Below are 20,034 nucleotides of genomic sequence, written 5' to 3'. Positions count from 1 at the left end.
GTGTGTGTGTGTATGTGTGTGTGTATAGTATTCCCAAAGTTTTTAACAGAAGGTATAGAATTGAGCATCATTTTCTCTGGTTGGCCTGACTCCATTCACATATTACTCCATGGCCAGTAAGATGACATTTCTGAGCTACATTCCAATATCTATAGGTAATGCCTGCCTCCCCTGACAACATAGTTTGAAAGTACAAACTAGTTGTTCACCAGGTAAAAACAGAACAATACCATAAGAATTGAAGATCAGTGTTGGGATGACAAAAACAAATAAATTTGCACAGTTCAATCATTTCATTCATACTGCACAGCCCCTTTGGCAGACAGAAGTCTTATGGGTTTATGGGGCACCTGGGTGGCTCAGTCTGTTAAGTGACCTACTCTTGATTCCAGCTCAGGTCATGATCTCATGGTTGTGAGATTGAGCCACACCCAGCATGGAGCCTGCTTAAGATTCTCTCCCTCCCTCTCCCTCCATCCCTCCCCCACTTGCCCACTGGCTTACAGCTCTCTCTCAACAACAACAAAAAAAATAAAAATAAATAAATAAAAAGAAGTCTTATGGGTTTGTGTTTCCTATTCCTGTCCCAATACCCTAAATATTCTGTTTGTTCTCTTGTCTCATTTATTCTGCTTTCCTGGCTAATATACATCATTTTATGAGCACTTCATTAGTTTTGATATTTGGCTCTGTGCTTTGGTGTATTTGAATGGTTTGTTTAGAGTCAGATGACATCCCCTAAATGTCTACTGTGGGACTTTTCAGTTTTACTAAATGGCAATCACTTTTTTTTTTTTTTAACATGGTGATCACTCTTAAAAAGGTTCTTGTATTATCAATATTCTTTTTCAGTGACTGTCTTTATGGTGACATTCAAACACCTGAAAGGGGCCTATTGAGGTCATCAGAAACTTCTTGATGTGTTACACCTACTATGGAGTTTTCATAATAAGCACAAGGGCAGGATATGGTGTTCTGATAGTTTGGTTCATCGAGTAACTAACAAGATAGATATGGTAGGATGGTGGCAGAGACATCATGGTGAGACGGAAGGAACAAGTTAGTGAAATTGCTGAAATTACCCATGATCTCTGTTAAGGAACGTCAACTTCTGCTCAAAAACATCTGTAATCATTTTGGATTGGATTTCAATTAAAAAGAACTATGAGTAAAGCATTCAGGGTGCCTTGGGTAGCTCTGCATCTACATAATGGATATACTTTAATATATTCTTCATTGTCTCCAACAATCCTCTACTGACTCAAGTCTGAAGACTTGCAAAATTACGTGCCAAAAATGCCATTAAAACTTATGTTGACCATTGCTAATGTATGGTACGGCATCCACAGGGACGTTTTAATTCCTGGGTGGCCAATTAATTTTAGCTCTTTCCATTACACCAGTGTTTAGCTCAAATCCTTACTATTTAGCTTTCCATCTGGTATAAGATTGTTGGCACAAAAATGGAAGGATAGGATACACTGAGCTCAGGGCTACAAGATCTCCCATGATGGAAGAACAATTCAGAAAGCATGCTTTATTGAAAATAAGTTGGGATAGACATCTTCAAATGTAAATAAATATAGATATTTGATTGGGATTCATATGTGAAGTGGTCATTTGACCACATCATAGCAATTAGCCAGAACACCTCATCCATTTATGTTTCCACAGCAAGAAGATGAAATCCTAAGGGATTTTGACAGATTATCTTTATTTTCAATGTCAACTTTCTAGAAAGTCCTACCTCAATCTATCAACACATTTTTTGCATAATATTAAAGAAATAAATCTTAGTTTTAAGTCTAAATGAGGTATACTGTGAGTCAATATTGGACAATTTATTATCTAAAATTAAGTCCTTCAACTGTGAAGAGAAGCAGGTACAATTCATGTTGTAAAGCCTATATATGTCCTTCAAAGAATTAATGATACAAAAATATCTATGGACCTTTCACATAGAAAATGGGTGCCCGACTTGTGCCTCTGATACTCATTTCTGGGATCCTAAAAGTTGATAGAAATCGCTGGATGGCAACCAAAGAAGGGCAGGCTTTAGGACATCTAGTGTAATGACTATTAGGCACTGAAAATTATTGAATTAACTAGTAAGTGAAGTATTCACTGTTTTGTGAACATTCTATTCACTTTGCTCACATATCCAAATAATACTGTCATTTCTACCCAAAAATCATTTTTGGAAGAGTTTGCCCTCTGCTTCTTTAACTCACCTTTTTATTCTTAATTCCTTACTCATCTGGATTGTAGCAATTGGGTGTTATTGATCTTTCCTGCCACTGTCTCTTCTCATTCCATCCTATCACACATACTATCATTGTATCTAATTATAATCATCCCCTATCCTTTTAAAATCATTGTAGATTTTTGATTGTTAGAAGATATCATGCAGACTTTTTGGCCCATCATATGAGAAATTCATATAGAGTGCCGCATGAAAGAAAAATTGCTCCAGACCAGTTATATGAGCAAGAAAGACTTTATTCAAGTCTCTTGCAGCAACAGAGAGAGATTGAACTCAATCCTTTTGAAACAAAAGGCTGTTTGTTTCAGAGAGTGAGTACATTATTGGGAAAGTACTAGAGGATGTTGGGGGCAGGTGAGTCAATATAAAAGAGGCCAGCAGGGTTTGCTAATTGTGTTTATCCAAATGCTAATCATACCCCCCTTCAGACATTGGGAGATAGAAGCTCTATCTTTCCTAATGGTAACATTTCAATGGGATGGCTCCCAGGTTTTTGAGCAGGGTATTTCTGTGTTGTAGAAAATTTACATCTCAAAGGAGAAGATAAAAAATTTACAATTGGAAGGTTTTGGAAGTAAATAATGCTCCAGGAAAAGGGAGATCAGGGGCCTATAGTCAGGAAGAAATCTGTCTGAAATTAGTCAAATGAAGAGAAGGGGAAGGTATCTTGGTCTCTCCTTACTCTGTGGTCAGAGACAGAAAAACTATACTGCTTAGTGCCTTTCAAATGCTGCTCTTCCCTCTTGTCCTTGTTGTTTCTCTCATGCTGGATACCTCTGTGTCACTTGGGATTAACCTTATTAAGCAGATTTTTTCCAATGGTAGGGATAAAATAAACAGAAAAGTTGTGGTTGTTTTCAACGTACAATTCAAATGGTCTGGGGAAATGGTCTGGAACTCTAGAGTCAAGAATGCTGATAACCAGCTCTGTCACCTTCATTTCTACATCTTTTATGTGCACCTTTTATTTCTCTGTATTCTAATATGGGTTGTTCCCGGAATTTTATGCCTATGTGCAATTTGTTGTGAGATTTTCTTTTTTTTTTTTTTTTTTTAATTTTTTTTTTCAACGTTTATTTATTTTTGGGACAGAGAGAGACAGAGCATGAACGGGGGAGGGGCAGAGAGAGAGGGAGACACAGAATCGGAAACAGGCCCGACGCGGGGCTTGAACTCCCGGACCGCGAGATCGTGACCTGGCTGAAGTCAGACGCTTAACCGACTGCGCCACTCAGGCGCCCCAAGTTGTGAGATTTTCTAATGGAGTTCAGAAGGCCTTGTAGAGTTCTAATTGTTTTAATTTTTAGAAAGTTTTTGTGAAATTTATGTTTTCCCAAAAATTAATTCATTGAGGGGAGAAGCTATGTTGAGGGTGTCATATCTCACAGTATCATGATCATTAATCATCAAACTTATTTATGGCTTACTATGTGCCAAAGTGCTGAGTGCTTTACATCCATTATCTCACTTAACTTTCCAATAATCTAGTAAAATAGCCTTTATGAATATTATAGTTTTATAGGCTAAAAAAAAGTGTAGCACACAGAGAAGTTTACCAATTTTACAAAGCTAGGAAATAATTGAATATGTTTTCAATGTTAGATTTTTCTGATTTCAAAGCCAAGGCTCCTTAGCAATATGCTACACTTGCTCCCATACGGACATTATAATGGCCATAATAACTGGGCCATTTTACAGCCCTTTATGAAAATGTAAATTTACTTTAAAGATAGTTTTTTTTTTTTTCAGTTCTCTCCCTCCCCCTTCCTCCCATATGCACACACAGTGCTCATTAAAATTAATCCTTCATATTTTACTCATCCCATGAAAATAGATCTAGAAACCTATTACTGTTAAATTTTCCATATCCAGGATTTAAAACTTCAAAATGTTTCCCATAGATGCTCAAGTGCTTTAAACTTTTCTTATTAAGAAACTACTAACTCATTCCTCCTTTTCTGTGCTACTTAATCATGAAACTTCCAGTACTCTGAACATTTTATTGACTCATAATACTACTAAAATATTTAGCCTTGGTAATCTACACATAAAAAGCATAAATACAATATAAACAAATAAGCTGATGTTCATAATTTGAAAACAAATAACTAAAAAAAAAATAGATAAGACTATTTTTTCTTTGAAAAACCCTGAGAAGGTGCATCTATAATAGTTTTTAATGACCATGCACAATATAGAATAGCAAATATAGAAATAGCAAAAAGTAGAACTTCAACGTCAAAATCAACCAGACCATCAGATATACACATGGAGAACTACCTACATTTCAGCTTTGGCTTTATAAGCCTCATAGTAGTGATAATAAATAAAAGACTTAGATGTAGGTTTTCTCCAGAAGAAAAGTGTCATCCCGAGTTATGATGCACACACATACACGTATGTGTGTACATATGTGCGCACACATACAATTATGTATTGCATACTGATTGAGTGCTTCCAATTTTTTCATGTTTTTTTTTACTTTTTTTTTTAGTGTAAGCTATTTTTAGTTTTTTTTTTTACCACATGTAGATAGACATTGTCTTGAAGAATATAGTCTTTTTTTAATTTTTTTTAACGTTTATTTATTTTTGAAACAAAGAGAGACAAAGCATGAACGGGGGAGGGTCAGAGAGAGAGGGAGACACAGAATCTGAAACGGGCTCCAGGCTCTGAGCTGTCAGCACAGAGCCCGACCCGGGGCTGGAAATCACCGACCACGAGATCATGACCTGAACCGAAGTCAGATGCTTAACCAACTGAGCCACCCAGGCGCCCCAAGAATATAGTCTTAAAGAATGGAAGAATGGTCATAATGTGGTTGAGGTGAGGCTTAGGTACCCATCTGCAGAGACATTTGGTAGATAACTGATAAGTGTATCCTTTATGTTCTGTTCATCTGCAGAGAAACAACTCCTTTGGCTTTAATTGCATAATTAATAAAACTGAGAGTCTGGGTTTTTACCTCTAGAAATGGGGCCTTGCAAAGTTCTAAGGAAAGGAATTTGAGATCTCTGGACAAAAGTTAAAGCAAGCAAAGACTAATACCTATAATGAAAACTGCAAAGTGAATGTTTTCCCCTTTGTTTTCTTTAGGATATAAAAGTGTAGTGGGAGCTGGGAAAAGATGCATAGAAATGCAGTTTTTCAATAACTAAACATCATTATTTAACTTGCAATGGCTGCTTCATAATTTCTTTTATAGACATCATTTCACATATTGCTGCTTTCAAGACAGCAACCCTTGCTTGCATGCTCTTTCTCCCTCCTTCTCATCCTCTGTCCTCAGGTAGCCAATTAGTCAACTTCTCAGTCTCTGCCTTGCTTTCCCTACATCCTCATTTGTTCATCTCAAAGAGAAAATGCTTTTACCCTTAGTTGACATATAACCCAGTCAGTGATTAGATAACCTAGTCAATTATTTTCTTAAAGAAATATAATGACTCTTAAAATATATATTTATTTAATAACACATTCTCCAGTTCTCATTTCACACTCAAACTAGAAACAATGACTTGCTTGTTTTCATATCTTAAAATTAAGCCTTTCCTCTTTATCTCTAGTCTCTTATGGTCATGCAATATTTAACAAAGGTAATATAATGGGTAGAAAGGAGGTGAAATCAAGTTAATAATGAGAGTGATCCATTATCATTCTCAAGGGATCTCCAGTTTTGTGTAGGCAGTAATAAAATAAGGGTTTTTAATTTCATAAACCCATAAGTAGGGTTCCTAGCAATCGATCTTTATTGTTACTAAATTGAGACTGGGACCAGAGTGCTCAGGCAGGATATTTTTTTTTTCATCATTCTAGAAATCATGTGGGGGAGGTACAGATTGGGATTGGATGAATGAAGATGGTATCCATTCCTGTGGGAAACTCTATCCTCAAGTATCCTTGAAACCATAGAGAAAGATTGAAGAGTGCCCTCACAATTATTAAACAATTGTCAGAATGGAACTCCAGCAAAGGTAACAGACATAGACATATTCAGATCAATTCAAGAACCTAGAATGGAGTAGAAATGAAAAAATGACTGCATGTCTAGGGCTTTTTTGCAAGAGAAGGTGGTGACCAGTGCTCAATATTTTCTGTTCTGGTGAACAACAGTCAATGAGCTTACCAGGAACCTTGGCTTAGATTAGGCTGCAAGGAAATTCCTTGACATGGTGAGTCAGAAGGTGTAGAATGGGTAAAAGAGGGTAGTTATTGATGCTCCAATCTCTCAAGATCCTGTCAGAAGTGATTCTCAATTGAGATTAAAGGATCTATACCATTCTCACAAATGCTTTCTTATCACAGAAACTAGGATATCAGGTGTGTTTTTGAGAGGAAGGCATAAAAAGAAATAGGTCCATTTTTTCAAACCTATTGTATTCTCTTGACTTAACTGCATGGGAAGAGAGGAAGGGAGGAAAGGATACAGAAAAATAGAACAGAAAGAAATGAGAAAATGGAACATAAAAAAAATGGGAAGAACCAAGGGAGGATAAGGAGGAATCACCTGAGTAAGAAGGCATACTAAGATCATGTGTGTCAACGATAGGTTGAAACAAACATCGACTGGCTTAAAGGATAAGAAAGAAAAAGAAGTGCCAACAAATGGACACTCATGGACTGGGATAGGAGAATGTAGTAGTTGGGAGAGAAATGTTACTATAAAGTTACCTACCATAATCTTCCTCAAAGTAGTATATATGACTAAAGACCTGTGGTCTGATTGCATGTATCTCTATTATCATTTTGTCCTGTTTGGACCTAAAACCTTTTTTTTTCTCTTTCTGCTTTTTCATTTTTACTGTTTATCATTGCTTCTAGTCATCTATTCTTAAGACCAGAACAAGGCTAAGCTAAGTGAACAAATTGGCTATGCTTTAGTTATTACTTGAATGGCAAGAGACAGGGTAGAGTTGGAGCAGTTGGGAAATTTATTTTTTACTAGTTTTAAATTAGTATAATACAGTGGTTAAATGCATCACTCAGATAAACTTGAGAGTGATGTCCAACCATTATAAAGTCAGTGACTTTTGGCAATCTCTTAATCTTACCATTCATTCTAAAACATGACAAATGGGAACAATTATAGTCTACCAGGAATTATAATGAGGATTAAGCTAAATACTGCATGTCATTTTTTCAGTATGGTTTTTGTTAAATTCTCAACCAGTGCTAAATGTTATTTTTGTTCAAAGAGTAATAATAAGGAATTCTTCAAGGAAAAATGTGAGGATTTTTCTACATTTCAACAACTCACACCTTGTTCCTGTTTAAGATCTTATGTTTAGGTTCAGTTTTCAACTTCAGTGTCCAGATATGTGTTAACACTACCTGTGTTCTGGAAGCTACTTGGGACTAGTAAATCTGGAGAAAATTAATTTTACCAAGTTGAGAAGATTAAATCATTAGTAAACAGCTTTAGAAATAAAAACAGAGCTATGTCTTATATCACCCACACTATGTGTGTGTGTGGGTGTGTATATATACATACATATACACACACACAGCCAAGAGAAGTCTTTACCTTTAAGGTATATGTATTTTTTCCAAAATAGGATTCACATGTCCATTAATTTCTGGGGGTGGCTGGGAGTATTTCACAATGACTTGAAGGAACTGCTCAAATAAAACATAAATAGTCTTAGCACAGAAGATAAATCTACATTCAGTGCCTATCGTCAGGGATAAGCAAAAGATCTGAGAATGATTGCTTGTCTATGAGGAAGAGGGAGAAAAAGAATGGTGCCCTATAAATAGCTTTGTGACCTTTGGCTGTCCTAAATTAATATTCCAAGCATGTTACTTACTGGCTACTTAGCATTAAACTCATGTCCTAATCTGGTTTCCATCCATCCATTTGTAAAATATAAATATTAATATTTATCTTATGGTTTATGTAAGAGTTAGCCAGGATGTTCCTTATTTGTTTTTAGTAAGTATTTTTAATTTTAATTTTAGTATAGTTAACATACAGTGTTATATTAGTTTCATGTGTACAATATAGTGATTCAACAATTCTATACATCATTACTCAGGGCTTATCATGATAAATGAACTCTATTTTATTTAATTTTATTTATTTACTGAGAGAGAGAGAGAGAGAAAGAGAGAGAGTAGGGAAGGGGCAGAGAGGGAGAGAGAGAGAGAATCCCAAGCAGGCTCTGCTGTCAGTGCAAAGCCCTATGCGGCATTTGATCCCGTGAACTGTGAGATCATGACCTGAGGCAAAATCAAGAGCCAGACATTTAACTGACTGAGCCACCCATGCACCCTAATAAGTGAATTCTTAATTCCCCTTCACCAATTTCACCTATCCCCTCACCTCCCCTCTGATATGCTTTATTTTAAATTAATACCTCCAGTTAAAGTTATTATTGTTTTCAGCAGGAACATTTTTTACTTGAAGCACACTTCAGAATACATGGTTCTAAAAGATATATATAAAACATTCCATCCAATAAAAAGAGAATACATATTTTCTTCAAGTACACACAGAAGAATTCCCTTGTTGAATCATAAAAAGAGATATAACAACTATTACAAATTTAAGAAGACTGAAATCGTATCAAGTATATTTTCCAACCACAATGGTACAAAACTAAAGGTCAACAATAAAACAAAGCTTGAAAATCCACAATGTAAATATTAAATATGTAAATATTAAACAACACACTACTGTACAAGCAATGGGCCAAATAAGAAATTAAGCAGCAGGTCAAAATGTGTCTCAAAACAAAACAAAATATTCCAATACCTATGGGATGCAGTAAAAGCAGATATTAGAGTGAAATTTATAGTATAAGTGCTTGTATTAAGAAAAACAAAGTTCAAATAAACAACATTACTCTTCAAAGAATTAGAGAAAGAAGAAACTTAGCTGAAATTTAGTAAAGGAAGGAAATAAAGAAAAATCAGAAACAAATAAAATAGATACAAGAATAAACAATAACATCATATTGAAAGTAATGACCAGTTGCTCCAAAAAAAATTAAAATAAAATAAACAAAATTGGTAACGCTTTAACTCATTAACTAAGGGGGAAAAAAGAAGACTCAAAAAGCAAGATGAGAAATAGAAGAGAAAATGATATGAAATAACTACAGAAATACACAGTGTGAAAACAGATTACTATAAACAATTATACACTAACAAATCATATAACTTATAAACAGCAGATAATTCATAAAAAATGCACAAGTGATCATAATTGAATTAAGGATTTTGAATCCAAGAAATAGGAAACCTTCTTAGAACAATAACAAGAATGAAAGATGAATTTGGAATCAAAAATCTCCCAACACAGAAAAGCCCAAGACCACATGTTTCATTGGTGAATTTTACCAAACATTAAAAAAAAGAATGACAATCTTTATCAAAATCTTACAAACAATTGAATAACAGGAACACATTCATATTATTCCGTGAGGCCAGTACTACCCTAATACCAAAGCAGGATAAAAACAATACAAGAATGAAAAAGCCTAGTTTATTTGATCTAAGTATTGCTACTCCAACTTTCTTTTGACAGCCATTTGTGTGATAGATGCTCTTTAAAAATTAGGGATAATGAAGAGGTGGAAAAGTTCAAGAAAGACAGTTATGGTAAAAGTATGTGTTAATTGTACGTTTCCCATTGCCTATGGAAATACTGGGGTAACAGCAAGTTAGTCCAGTAGAAAAAGCTAATCTCATGTACTAACCTGAATACAAGTTATGTAAACCTGCCTTTTAGTTAAAGAAATAACCCTCATTAGGAAGCTAGGTTCATACCTAAAACATAGAGCTAGTGAAGAGTAGAGTATCCTAATGACTTTTAGATGCCACTTGAAGAATTACCAACATAGCAGTGTTGAAAAAAAGGCAAGGTGTGGTTCAAAAAAGGAAGGAAGGAAGGAAGGAAGGAAGGAAGGAAGGAAGGAAGGAAGGAAGGAAGGAAAAAAAGAAAGAGTGAAAAAGAGAAAAAGAAAACCAAAAAAAAAAAAAAGAAGAAGAAACAGTCAAATAATGGCCTTAACAAGCTGTGGTTCCTTCTGTCCAGCTTCTTCATGGTCAGTGTTGCTGATGAAGAATACAGCCAAGCATTAGAAAGAAAATAGATCCTGGTGGAAAATGTGTTGTTTTTTTTTTCTGGTGTCTTTGAATATAACCTCTTTTTGTCCTCATCCATGCATCCCATCTTTCTCTTCCATTCTTTTTGGACTAATTCTTACTGTACCTTCAATTCTTAAATGTAAATTTTGCCAATCTAGACATGTCCAGATATGTACAAAGATATGTTCTATCAAAACCTCTTAGAGATTTCCAAATTTCTATATGACATAAGGCAACTGTCTAAACTTAAATTCAGTGCCTACACGTGATCCACTTAAATGTCATAGGTTCAGAATCAAAACAATGACTTCCATATCTTCAATCCTTTAAATCAGGGGACCATTCTGAAATGGGCAGATACTGTAAAGAGAAACTGGCTATAGGAATGTAAACTATAACAAGCCCCCACTTTCTACTTATCCATATATCAATTAGTGAGTATCTGTCAAGTTTCCCACCTCATAATCTTGGTTCAAATTAAATGTGTTCATGTTGAAATGCTGGAAGTTGGAAGCTGTGAATACTAAACTGAAGAGGGTCATCAAGAAGTCACCCAGAACTCTTTTCTCCATGAGTAACATAGACCCTTCCATTACTGGTACCACAGTTTAGTTTCACACCTGAAAATACTCAAATTTTAATTTGGAGAAAAATAAGACAGTATTTTCTCTTTCCTTTGTGTTCAAATCAAGGGTCTTACCTCAAGGTTATACCCTCAAAACAAGTTACCCACAATCTAATGTGGTTAGTTCTTTTTTGTTCTATAATTATCTCATTGAGGTTTTATTAATCTCCCCATAAGTGGTTGAAGAAATAGAATGGCATTCCTCCACATATTAAAGGAAAATGCTAACCCATTCTCTGCATTCTTTCCTCCAACACTCAGTTGTAAAGATAAATTCTCCTGTCAATTTTACTTCAGCACCTGTATGAATCTAAATATTTTATTATCTGAGCTTTTACATTGACAAATTTTGAAAATGAGCTAACTTTATGTTCTTACAAATCATCTTGCTGGGATAATGAAGATGAGTGTTCACAACAGGAGCAGATGCTACAGGACACATCAGTCATTCTTTGTTCTCTTCCTACTCAAATTTGTCATCTTGATTCCATCAAGTTCATTACTTCTGAATCTCATACACTGCCTCTTATCAATTAATCATGGTTATGGTAGACTAAATAAAAGCCCATAAAATTCTACAGATTCTACATATTCTACAGATTCTACTTTCTGGAACCTGTTCCAATGGTACGTTATATGGAAAAAGAGATTTTGCAGATGGGAATAAGTTAAGGATTTTGAATTGAAGAGATTATCTAGGATTATTTGAATAAGTACTAAATATAATCACCAGTATCCTTATATAGGGGGACAGCCATCTACTACTTTGGTATTAGCCCCATTAAATTGAGTTTCTCTTTTCCAGAACAGTAAGAGAATAGATTTATGTCATTTAAAGCCCATAATTTTGTGCCAGTTTGTTATAGCTGCAACAGTGAACTAATATAGTGGTGGTCCACATCTACACTGAGAAGGATCCCAAGCACTTTCCAGAACTCAGAAGTAGTGTTGGGATTTATTGGTCTTGGTTGTTGTGAGTTAGGAAGAAGTTTAACAGCATTTGTGCTGTTTATGTTTAGTTTCTGCACATTTTGAAAGATACTACAGGACAGACAGTAGTTTAAAATCAATTGTAGAGACTAGAAGTTATAAAATCTGGAGCCTGTTGTCACCATGCTGGCATTCACCATGTGAATAGTCATCCCTTGGCATTCTGGGGAGATATGTAAATCAGACACCTTGGCAAATCACCAGTTGTTAACATCACTCAAAATTTCCTAAGCACTATGGTGCCTGGTTGGTTCAGTTGGTTAAGCATCTGACTTTTGATTTCAACTCAGGTCATGACCTCACGAACTGAGAGATCAAAATCCACATTGGTCTTCATGCTAACAGCATGGAGCCTGCTTGGGATTCTCTCTCCCCCTCTCTCTCTGCCCTTCCCCAGCTTGCACATGTTCTCTCTCTCTCTCTCTCTCTCTCTCTCTCTCTCTCTCTCTCTTTCTCTCCGTTTCTCACTTTTTCTCTTTCTCTCTCCCTCTCTCAAAATAAGTAAACTTTAAAAATTTCCTAAGCACTTTTTATGTACCAATCACTATTCTGAAATACTTTACACATGTTCTCTTTCTTTTAAAAAAAATCTTCACAGCAGTCTGATGTATAGGGGTAATTATTATAACCCAGTTAATGTATAAGGAAACTGAGGTTTAGAAAAGTTAAAAAGTATAGTAAATAGTTGAGCTGTGATTCAAGTGCAGGCAGTCCAACTTCACAAGTCTTAACCCTTGTGCTATTGGGTCTCCAGCATGCTGGAGAACTAAAATTAATTGCGACAGGAAGTCAGGAAGGTAAGGTCATTCAGTAGGCTTGCTCATGAACTTCTTAACTTGCTACTTCATAGCAGTCTCATGACTACCTCTATTCAACCTTGGCTGGGAACTCTATGTACTCTGTTCTACTTAATCTCCACAACAGTCTTAGAGCATAGCTGTGATTTTTCCTAGACGTACACTTTCATGGTCTCTAGAAAATATTAAAAACTCTGAAACTCTAAACATCAGTGGACTATTATAGCATAAAATATTTTTCACCAATCTATTTAAAGATTAGGTTAGCTCTTGACAAGAAAACAGTAAAGGGTAGTAGGCAAGGTCATGATCATTTGCAATGATAGGAAATTTCAGTAGAAACGAAAAAAAAAAAGAGGTCAAGTTACAGAGAATGTGGATGCATGTTTTAGAGCTATATTTATCTTCCCTTATGCCCAGATAGCAGCATGTTTCTCTTCACTATATGTAACTCAGTTGTGTATACAGTACATTAGGTACCTAGTTTCTCTAAGTTATCTGTTATTTATTTTAAAGGATCAGATGATCAAACAAAGGAAAGACCATGAAAATATGAAAAAGCTGCCCAAGGGGTCTCCCTCCTCTCTGGCACTAGGGAAATGCTCAGAGCTGAACTCATGTGGTGGCACCCAAGTCTGAGTCACATCACTCAGTGTAGACAAATGCTGATATGTCTGGGGAGTATTTCATTGCTCCTTCTGGCTGAAATGTGAGATAATGTAGAGAAAAGAAAGGAAGAGGGCTGCTTAAGGGACATTAATATTTAAAGTTTAAATTGTATCTGCATTAATAGGGTTGTCTGTTTCATAATTCAAATATTAAACTCAGCCAAATTTGAATTTGTAATTGGATGTGGGCCAGGATAATTTGCTCACTGCTATATTTTACAAGATTTAAGAATTAACATATTTCTGTTTATGGTATTCTTTTTTTTCTTATTTTTATATTTTCTCTTTTTTGATAGAAGATGGAATGATAAATTAATAATCATATGATCAGTTTTTAATCCTGCTTCATCATCTTTAGTTTTATCACCTGGGATTATTTAGCTTCTCTGCCTCAACAACAAAGACTGGAGATAAAATACTGGCCTTGTCTAGATGAGGGAAATGCATATTTACATAAATAAAAATAAGTAAATACTTATAAAGATTACAAAAAACCAAATATATATTTTTACGTATGTGGAGAGAGAAAGAGAAAGAGAGGGACTATCAGTATTTTATAAAATAATGAGATGCAGTGTTTGTTCCCTATTCTATACTCACACAAATCATACTTTTCCTTTTCCTGTTGTGTTTTGTTTTGTTTTTGCCACACAGTGTACCATTTTGTCTTTTTCACTTTATAAGAATGCGTGTTCATGGAGGGCAGCGTCTTTTCCGTTGAACTTTCAGCAGTGCTGATCACAAAGTAGGTGGTTAATAAATGCGTTTTCATGCCATGCAAGAGCCAGATAGCCTAGTGATTTTCAGCTACTAAATAATATGATTTGGACTTCATCCTTTCCATAGTAGGCATTTTGGTTTCATGATTGAACCTCCGATTTTGCCCTTAGGTGAGCAGCCTCCATGAATGGTTTCTAAAGAATGGATCAAAGGCTTATTTAGGTAGTAAAACCAACCTATACTTCAAAAGGGAAGGAAAAGCAGGATTGAAGGTAATAAGACTTTTTTACAGAGTCTCTCTGGGCATTTTATTTCTGCCAGTGACATGGAAAGTGTCATAGGCAGAATGATCCCCCTCATGACGCTGCCAACAATGTGCGTGTGCTCATCCCCAGAATTTTTGAATGTGTGACCTTATAGGGCAGAAGGAACTTTGAAAATGTGGTTAAATTAAGGATTTTGAAATGGGAGATTAGCTTGGATTATCCAGGTTGATCCAATGTAATCACAAGGGCCTTTTAAGAAGGAAGCAGGAGGGTCTGAGAAGGAGCTGTGACAATGGAATGTCTGATGATGAGGGCAAGATTCCAGGGATGTGGGCAGCCTCTACAATCTTATACAAAGTATAAGGCTCCCTAGAACTTTCAGAGAGAACATATCTCTGCTGACAGTTTCATTTTACCTTATAAAACTCATAAGACTTCCTTAACTCCAGAACTGTAAGATTATACATATACATTATTTAAAGCACTAACTTTGTGTTAATTTGTTACAACAGCAATGTCAACTAATATAGAGAGGAATCTAAGGGAAATTCAAGTGTGTAGGAGAGAATAAATACCCAGGAAAGGGGCCATCCTGTCAGATCGTGTTCCTTTCTGTCCCAGTGGCCAACTGTTATTTTTGCTTTGTAGCTTGGATGATGCTACCCTGAGTTTAATCCTTAAAACTGAATCTCCTGGAGAGGAAATACCACTCAAAAGGTTTTCCAGCCTGCTATTTTCAGTCCTGATTTTGCGAATCCACAGAATTATTTCAAATAGCTCTTTACATTTCTGATATGAATTTTTCTCTACAATTATAATAAATGTCTTATGTTGTTTTCTTATTTATATTACCCTTTTGCCTCTATGGGTATAATATAGAAATAATTGAACACTTAGTAAGGTTGTACTTAAAATGATACACCTGTACTCTACAGCATTTTGCCACAGGATACATTATGCTACAGGATAAATGTGACCTACCTTGCTAGATAATATGATTTATTAGTATTCTGGGAGACTGTTATTATGGTAAGGCACACAGGAATATATGAACGAATTGCTCACATATTCATATATTATATGACAAACACAATATAAAATCCCCTTTTGTTTTTGAATAAAAAGTATAAGTCTTCAGAGGAATATTACAATAGACAAATTCAAACAACATCTCTACTTCCACGAAGAAATTGCCAAGGTTGTTGTACAGGGATTTCATGGAGTTACTTCATTTTGAGTAATATCTTTTGGCCACAGAATATTTTCTGATTTATGCATAAATAGGCAAATGTCTACTACTGCACTATCAATTTTGAGTCCCTTTAACGCAAGGATTTTACTTACTCTACCACTTGTAACACCTTCCATTCACTTTGACTTGATTGTTCACCGTTCTTCAAACTCAATTTACAATTTCACATCTCAATGCCTTTTTTCATTTTAGTCCACATTCCACGAAATCTCATCTATTCTTTCAGTTCCTGATTTGAGTCTGTCCATTCTTTAAAACCAAGCTCAAATTCTACTTCTTTCAGAAGGCTTTGTAAACCCTCCTTTCTCCTTTCATCACATTAAAGAGGAACATTCACTAAATAGGTATCTATCAATTCCCAGCTTTAGGCCAGGTACCACGCCAGGCATTGGGTATACAAATATGAACAGGGAAATATTTAGATGATTTCTCTTCTGATCTTTTTCTATCCCATATAAGTAATGACTTTATTGCCTGGTACCTTATTTACTTGAAAACATATAATATAGTTGAAAGAACATGGAGATAGGAGTCAGGCAGATCTAAGTAACAGTCAACTCTATGAATGATAAGTCTATGATATTGAAAAATCATGGAACTTCTCTGAACCTTCTTCTGTCATCTGAGTTATGTTGAGATTTTTGATCATGGTGAATTTTTAAATAATATGTATCAATAACTTTGCATGCTAAGTAGTCAACGATTCAAAAATATCAGTTCCCTTCTTTCCCACAAGCCTGCATATCTGTTGAGGGCAGTATTCTTATGTGGTTAATCATTATATCCTCCATAACACACAACCCGGTTCTAGGCAAAAAGTAAGTTCTCAGTAAAAAGAGGAAGAACATGTATCAGTACATTTGTCCTCCAGCAGAAGTGATACAGTCGTGGGTAATTTTAAGTGCATAGAAACTCTGAGAACAGTTTCAGGGATACAGAGAGCATTATTGAGTATGTGTTTGAAGAGGCTGGCAATGAGTCCTGGGCAATTAGTCAATGGAATACAATAATAACAGGTTGGCAAGAACCCTAAATGTATTACGTGTATCTCCCTCAGAAAATATGACCTTTAGTAAAATCATTCTGAAGAATCTGATTAGTCAGAACATTGGTTCATAATAAAAAGAGGGAGAAGTCCTTTAATAATAGGTGGAAAGGCTGAGGTAACATTAACTGAACACTTTATGAGACATTCAATACAGGGGGGTAAATGCTAATTGGAGAGTGAAATTACATCCTAACAAAGTGAAATCATTTGAGGGAGATACACCTCTGAAAAACTCATCTGGGAGTTCTAATTCAATCTTGAATCAATTTTGAAATAAACAAAACTACGTATTCCTTCTCATACTCCATAACCCTAGAAACGTTGTAGGTCCCTTCACTGAATAAGAAACTATATTGTCCTAAAAGGTGAAAAAGCAAAACAAAATGTATGGATGAAGAAACCCCCAACAACAACATGCACATCGGGAAACTGTGTGGATTGAGGATAGTCGTGGGGGGCGGTGGTAGATCCTGAAGGTCAGAGAGCATTCAAGGAATTTCTCCTCTTCAAAACATTTGAGGGCTACCCCATCTCAGTTACCACTATGAACTTTGCTTTACTGGTTCTCTAACCTCCCTGTCTCCTGCTTCTCTCTCGAGTCTTCGCAATTCAGCCTTCTTATGTATTGGACTTTGCCTCTTATCCCAATGTGTAGCCTTCCTCTGGCCATTAGATAAGCATTTGGGATAAAAGCCGACAGTACCTTTTTAATGCCAAGAGAAATGAAGCCTTCTTATAGGAAGTAGGCAGGATATAGCTACCAGAGCCTCTCCCAATAACAAATGCCTCCAGTTGCCACTAAGAATCCAAGCAATTTCTTCAGCAGATAAATATATGCATGTCCACACATCACTACCTCAACTGCCATCTCACCACTGACAACAATTCCAGAACCATGTGAATGAGTGGTACTGACTGAATCTGTAGATGGAAAGAGAAAAAGCAAAAATTTCTGATTTTATAAAATAGAGGAAAGAGGAGGAGCATGTATTAATTTTCCCACCTATCTAGGATATAGCAAGACAATTATTAAAAGTAACCAAAAATTCTGAGAATAGTATTCTGAATTTTGGACTACTAAAATTATGGAGGTTTTTAGTTACTATTTCAATAATAATTGACTATGCTAAGTCTTATGGGTTGATATTCCTTCACATGTACATTTTCACAGAGGGGCTCTTCTGATTTCCAGCTAGAGATATACAGAGGTTCCTAAATCTCTGTTTTTATCTTTGTTCTGGTTTTATCACTTTGGCCTGCACTTAGGTGAAGGTCTTGGTTGCTGTTTCAAGGGCTTCATTCTGTTTTCTATCATGTTAGACCCAAAGTAGGACTGTTTCAGTAAAAGGAGGAGATTTTTGTGGGTCAAATATCTCAATTTCACACTGGGTACACTGTAAACTGGATCCAGAGTTTTCCACTGAGAAGGTATTTCTACCAGGAATACTTTTGGAAACAGGACACTCAAGAATTCTTTATTCCCATTTATTCATAATTCATATCTTTCTCATCACCCACAATGTATTATTACCATCTCTCTCCATTTATCCATATTCTCCATATTTACATGGAAAATCCTATCTTCTGTTCATCCTTTAATAACTTGTGAAACTTTAAGACCTGTTTCAAATCATGTTACCTCCTTTTACAGATTATTCTGATTTACTATTAGATCTTTATCACTGAATTAGTATGGCATTTATCATTTGCATTACTCATTTTAATACTTAATCATTAGTATCTGCTGTTATTACATATAAAGAGCTTAATAATGTACACACTCTTAATGGTTGGTTCCATAACTTTGAAGTCCCTATGATACCTCCTACATGGTAAGATCTATTGCTGAAATGATTCCAATAGTATGCTTCCTCTGTGTGTTTCCTCAACTCTCAAAAACTTCTCAAAAGTTTTACATTATGGTGGCAGATTTCTGGGCTCTTCCCTATAGAGACTCTGAAGTTTGTTCACTACGAGTTTGAAATATTTCTTATATTTGCAGTCTCCAGCTCTATTTCTCTTTTTTCATCTTTTATGTATTTTCTTTTTGCTTGGTGTGGTGTTATTTTTGTTTTTAGTTTCAATGGTTACATCATGTAATTGTGAGGCAGGTGAGCCAAAGTACAAACTAAAATATTGCCATGCTTATTCCATACACTTTTATTCATGAGGCCCCACAGGCATTAGGAATTCCTTTCTAAAGAAAAAAATATCTCTGCTCACTGCGTGGGTTTTCTTATGCAATATTTGGTCATACAATCATCAATGGTATGTTGCAATACTCAGGGTTAAATACTTGAAACTGGAGAAACAAGAAAGAACATTGAGAATGTGAAGTGTGGCTGTCCCCAGACATGAGGTTGAGTAATTTGGATTTGGGGTACAGGTAAATTTTGCACATTATTGATTTAGCAGAGGTAAAACTACCCACTTAGGTGGCCAATGAATTGTGTAAGGCTCTTAGCAACATTTGAAAAGGCCATCATCTGCACTTCTACAGCCATTGATTTACCTAGTAAACCATGAAATTTGATTATCCTCTTTTTTTTTTATTCTTTAACAGTCATGGCTAATTGGACGTAAAACCATCTAGTCCTATTCAAGATCAAACTAAATATGATTCAGTGAGCCCTGCCCACACAAGGCGATTATGAGATTTCCCATATACAAATCTTTGGGGGTAGATTTGGTTATCACAAATGCTGAAAATGTTCAGTTGCTCATTAAGTTCTTGGATATAAGACATTTCAGAATCTCCCTACTCTATGAAGCTTTTAGTTAGCGAAGCAACAGAGACAGGGAATGAGGAAAGCAACTAAGAAATGGCAGGTGTGACAGGGAGAGAATATAGGAAAATTTCTGCACTAGAAGTTAGGAGACCTTGGTCCCAGCCCCCAGCCTGGAGTAAATCTCCATACTTAATATCTATCAAGCACTTTGCTAATAGTTTTCATATCTCTTCTTTAATTTTTCCAAAAAATGCAGTTGTGTTTGCTTTATAAATGAAACTACATCTCAATAAGTAATTTCCCCAATATTACATAGCTGCTAAGTGGTGAAACTGGGATCTGAAGTAGGCTGTTTAACTTGGAGACCTCTTAGCCACTGTGTTTCTCTGCAACTATTTGATTTATGGAAAAACCTCAGATAGCTTAACCTGTATATGTGTATGCATGTATATGTATATGTATATATGTTTTTGTGTATGTGTATTCCAGTTCTGTATTTTCTTAGTTCTCCTATAGCATATATTAAAATGTTCATCAAAGTATATGATACTATACCAAGGTTTGGTTCACAAATATAACTGTCTACAA

The sequence above is a fragment of the Felis catus genome, chromosome D2 (genome assembly GCF_018350175.1).
Source record: "Felis catus isolate Fca126 chromosome D2, F.catus_Fca126_mat1.0, whole genome shotgun sequence".
In the NCBI taxonomy this organism is placed as follows: Eukaryota; Metazoa; Chordata; class Mammalia; order Carnivora; family Felidae; genus Felis; species Felis catus.
This window is presented reverse-complemented; position numbering follows the sequence as displayed.